We start from the raw sequence: 5612 nt of genomic DNA, 5'->3' as shown, positions 1-5612 counted from the left end.
TTTGGGGCAGTGTGCGAGGGCTTGCCTGCCTTGGGTATGAATACGACTTTGGTCTGAAGCCAGGTGTCAGGAATGCACCCGTGGGAGAAGATTCCCTCGTAAATTATTTTGAGCCAGTTAATGGCTTTATGTCCCGCATGAATCAGTTGGGCAGGGAAAATGCCGTCTGGCCCCGCGGACTTGTAGGGTTTAAAGCTTCTGATCGCCCAGGAAATGTTTTCCTGGCTTAGCAGTCCCAAGATGGCATTTGAGGCGACAGAAGGAGGCGCGAGGTAGTTGGGTCTGTTTTCATCGCAGCCAGGGAAGTGGGTATTTAGGAGAAGATTTAGCGACTCCTCGCTGGACGTAGTCCACGACTGGTCGGTGTTCTTCAAGTAGCCCAGGGTGGGTGTTGTCTTCGAGAGAACTCTGCGCAAGCGTGAGGCTTCTGAGTTACTCTCGATTTCGCTGCAGAACTTACGCCAGGAGGCGCGTTTGGCTTTTCTAAGTTCTTTGTTGTAGGTTGACAGACTGGCCTTGTATTCGGCCCAGTTTTGCTCAACGTTTTCAGCCTTAGCTTTATTGAAGAGTCTCCGGGAGGCTTTCCGGAGTTCACCCAGTTTCGGATTCCACCATTCAGGTTTCTTCCGGCCTCTGTTCTTGCCAGAGGGGCATGCTTTGTCGAGCGCCTTATTGCAGGCGTCGGTAAAGATCTTAAGAAGACGAGTCGTGGCCTCCGTGGAGAACTCCTCCTCAGATGGGGGCTCAGGGAGAACACGACAGAGGTAATCAGAGTACCGAGTCCAGTTTGTCCGCCTGATGTTTCGGAATCGGACTGGCTTCGGTACTGAGAAGGAGAAGACAGTTTCCACGTACCTGTGGTCCGAGAAGGAGTGCTCTTCCAGGACCCTCCAGGATACAATGTTACGCTGTATCTCATGAGAGGCAAGCGTGAGGTCCAGGACCTCCTTGCGGTTTTTAATGATAAAGGTGGGATCACTACCCCGGTTTAGTAAGACCATCTGAGTGGTCAGTAAGTAACTGAAAAGGTACTCACCCCTTTCGTTTGTGTCAGTGCTTCCCCACTGACAGTGATGTGCATTGGCATCGCACCCCACAATTAGGCCGATGTCCTTGGCCGAGCAGTCTGCGATTAGAGCCCGGAGAGGCGCGTGTGGAGGGGGGTCTGTTTGTTCATGCCCCATGTATGCGGAGCAGATCCTCAGTGAGCGCTCCTGGCCTTCGAGGCTCACTGCGGTGTGGTCTTCATTGCTGAAATTTGGGAGCAAAAATAGGTGCAACTCTCTTTTTGCAAGAATGCAGGTACGAATTTTACCTGCGGTTTCAGCTACATATAGCTTGTAGTCAGAAGTCCTCAGACCGGAGACCCTGTTTCCGAGGATCCAGGGCTCCTGAATGAGGACTATGTCGGCTCCATCCTTGGCCAGGTGGAGCAGTAGAGCAGCGCATGCTGCCTTACAATGGTGGAGGTTTATCTGCAGGAGCGTCAACGACATTCCTGAGGCTCGCCTCCACCATTGTTACTTCTAGATCGCTGTCAGGGGACTCCGGCTCCTCCCCGACAACGATGTGGCTGAGACCTCTGGCTAGGTCGCTCTCGTCGAACGCGTAGTCGTCCAAGATATCGTCCGACATCATGGACGCCGCATCCGACGCCGGGTTGTGTTCCTCGCACGAGGCCCCCTCTTTCGGGATCTCCGGCAGCTCCGGGTCTGGCTCGACCTCCACTTGCCTGCCCTTGCGATCGGACTTGTAAGTGGATATGGTGACCTTCTTGTAGCCATAATCCACTACACCGTCCGACTTTGCGAGGAGATCAATGGATTCCTCATTTAGGACGAGGATAACCTGGCGCCTCTGCCCTTGGATATCCTCCACCTTTGCCACCTTCCAATCGGCTGTAGGAAGGTGGGGGTTGCAGACCTGCAGTAACCTGAGGATCTTCTCAGGCTCTGCAGGCTTAGCCGAGACCCACGCTCTGGCTCTCGGGCGACTAGGGACATCTTCCCACTTCACGGCCTCCAGTTTCGCCCCTGGATAGACCTCTTTTAGGGCCGCCACCGCCTTCATGTAGAGGGCCGCAGAGCGAGCGTCTTGGCAGGCGATGGCTTTCACCTTGCCTTGATGCCACCCTGCGTCCTCACACTTTGGCGGTGGTCCGCCGTTCTCCTCCAGTTCCAGTAGGAACCGGTCCTGGAGCTCGTTCTCCACCAGGTGCCACTTATCGCGAGGGACATGGCCGTCCTCGGCGCCCCTGTCCAGGACACCGATCAGGGTCCTGCCCCTCGCCACCTCAGCGAACGACCGGTTCGTGAGGTGGGTCTTCACCCGCTTGGCTTGCTGGGCTTGGCCTGGCTGATTTGCGGGGTCCTCCGCTGAGCGTTGCCGCTTGTTGGCGGCCTTGGCTGCGCCCTTTCCGGCTTTGGCTGGCTGGAACAGTGGAAGGATTGAGCAGGCCCACAGCCTCTGCTCCTTTCCTTCGGCTGACGCCTTGAAGTTCGGGTCTTCGTTGGACAGGATGAAAGCCGCTCGTCTCCTGTCCTGGTACGACGGCTTTCCACCCCGTGGTGCAGAGACGCTGCCCGCCGGGGCTCCCATGGGTTCTTCGGTCCCGGTGCGCTCACCAGCCGCGATTACGCTCTGCTTGGCAGCCACCCCGGTATCCGCTTCGCCCTTGGAGCCACCCGACTTGGAAGGACCCGATTGGCTTTTCGGGCCCCCCCTCACTGCGGCTGCTGCCTGAAGACGGTGGACCGACTCAGTCTCCTTCCCCGTCTTCTTTGGACCCGGTTTCCCAGGCGCTGGTGCAGAGGGATTGGCTTGTCCCTCCGGTACTTTAAGAGGAGTACCGAGCTCCTTTGCGGCTTTGTTGGTTTTTATTTGTTTTTTATTTGGCATAGTAGTTCCCACGAGTAGGCGGGAAGGGGATGGTCACCCGAGGCATAGCCCGCTTGCCCCGGGAAGCCTGATTTAAACTGGAGGTCGGCAGGTATCCAGAGTATCCTTCTATAAGATACATGGAATTATTTTGTTCTTTTCCAGATGTATACATCTTTCAAGCAGTTGAAATGTATTTAGATCAAAGATCAAAGATTGCTGTAGCAGGTCTACATTGTTAGAGATATAGGATAAACAAAATACCTGTACCTCTTTTAATCGTCAACCAACTTACACATCTCCTAAGAAACCCCTTGCCCAGGTCAGCCATGCACCTTGCTCTGACGAACATGATTCCCCACCAACTTATCACCGGAACAACCATTAAACGTCACCACATACATACGTATATGAATGTATGTAGATAACTACCCAACTTAAGCCCGGCCAAATAAGCTGATAGGAATGTCGCTGGCAATTATCAGTTGGTAATTAAAAATCGAAAAAATTACGGCCTGCAGTGGACAAAACAATTGGGAAGGGAAGGGCATTATACGAGTATATGCGGAAAGCTAATGAACGATTCTCAGTATTGCGACATATGATTATTTTTACAACCACATGCTGCAGTACTTGATCGCACTGATGTCACTGCCAATTATCAATATTATTATAAACTATGAACAAGGCAATAACAGAGAAGATATTTACGATTGGCCATAACAAGAAGCGAGAGCAATCAAATGAGATAGAGGCGAGTATATATATTACAAGGAGTAGGATACATAAACCTCCAGCCAGAGCAGCCATAAAGGGAGGACCAGGACTCGGACACGCTGTCATTTTATGGGAAGCGCGTGAAATTCAATTAAAACGCGTGCTCAATATTAGTGACAATAATCGAAAGAGATAGAGATGGCTTTGGCTATGGAGGAGTGTGGCCAGGCCATAAAGACGAGATATTGCATAATATTGAAGGGCAACAGTCGGCCAGACAGTCAGTCAGACGATGGGGCGGTGGCAATGGCAATGGCAGTGGCAGTGGCAATCCAGTGGAGGGCAGCTCCCTCATCATAGATAAGACTCCATGTAAATGCCGGAAAAGGGAATAGTTTTGTGTGATTTATGTATGTGCCGCCAAAGAGCGTGTGTGGTGCACCACATTCCGGTGGGCGTTTGATCGAATGGGGCATGTGCGTCACTCTCCATAAAGATTACACGCTGATTATGAAACAGACCGTATCATATACGCATGCACTGTAATTCAAATTCCTGACGAACTGCAGCGTGGAAATTAATTAAGCTTACTTTTTCAGGAGTAGGGGTACATCAAAGCTCAGTGAATTTTTGTTTTTTCATGGCACTAGCGGACTCCCCAATCGCAGGCAACAAAACGAATGATAAAATAATTAAAAACTATTATCTGTGTCATCGCATACGCCCAAAATAATACTTTTTAATCGCTTTAATGAAAGTTTGGCGAAAAGAAAACACAACTAATGCATTATGCTTTATGCATTATGTGGAAAACAAACGAAACTTTATGGCGAAAACATAAATCTGCATAAATAAATGAATAAAAACCTCAAAACATGACCGCAAAAGAACCCAAAAATAAGTGCACCAAATCTATTTGCAAAACTTTAAGATGTTAAAACACAAAGGAAATTTTTAAATATAATGGACAGAGAGTGAGCAAGAGAGGGGCAGTCCAGTAGTGAGTGAAGCGCCAGAGTCGAAAAGCCGCAAAAAGCCAGAACATTAAAATGAAGTCAACAATGGACGGAAGTTGGCCAGCTGCAGACGAGGACTCCACTTGGACTACATACAAAATGAAAGCCTCAAGTGTCCTGAAAAATTGTGCCCGAGCTGGGCAATATCTACGCCCCCAGCAGCATTCTTTTTCTGGGGAAAAAAGAAGACCAACAAATGTAAAGTTTATTAGATCGCAAATGGAGGTTGAGATGGGAAGAGAAGAGAAGAGAGCCAGAGGCAGAGCCAATAACAGCATGGACCATTCACATTGGCATCTGCAAGAATGCAATAAAAGCGCTTAACCCGAAAGCAAACGCTTTGCAAATATGTGAAGCGACTACGAAAAATTTAAGAGGCTGCCTACAAGAAGCGTTAAATTCAGGGGCAACTCTTTACCCTTTCGAACACAACCAGCCAACAACACATCAGATACCAGGTTGCAAGCCTTTACAACTACATATGTAGGCATACATAGTATTCAGACAAAAATAGATTTCCCTTACTAGGGTATCTACCAGAAAACCTGTCCGAAAAACTCAGATGTAAGCAAAACAAAGAAGCTGGCCATAAATTTGGTTTGGCTAACTGAAAGACACAGCCTGCAGGGAACATGGAAATTCTGAAATCGATGAGGAGCAAAATCCGATTTCATTTAGCATTTCAATGGAAGTGCTCGTATGCAGTATGAGTCATGTTCTATCTTCCTTGTGGCATGGAAAATCCGCAGCAGTTTGGGTACTCAGCCTTGTGAAATAATAATTCGCAAACATCAAAAGTATGCTCTTGCGGAAACCTGATCAATGCTTAGATCGAAATTATTCACCCAGAATGGTAAATGGAATAATTACGTTCATGAATATGGGGCCCATGATGATTCAATTCAATTTACGCTCAACTGCGTCAAAGTTGAAGTTGCTACACGGTTGTTCTTTTTATGGCTGTTGTTTGCTGTTGGTTGTTGTTTGTTCCGATATGCCAGT

Source organism: Drosophila miranda, chromosome 3 (genome assembly GCF_003369915.1).
Source record: "Drosophila miranda strain MSH22 chromosome 3, D.miranda_PacBio2.1, whole genome shotgun sequence".
NCBI classification, from domain to species: domain Eukaryota; kingdom Metazoa; phylum Arthropoda; class Insecta; order Diptera; family Drosophilidae; genus Drosophila; species Drosophila miranda.
The sequence above is the reverse complement of the archived record's forward strand: the minus strand, read 5'-3'. Positions refer to the sequence as shown.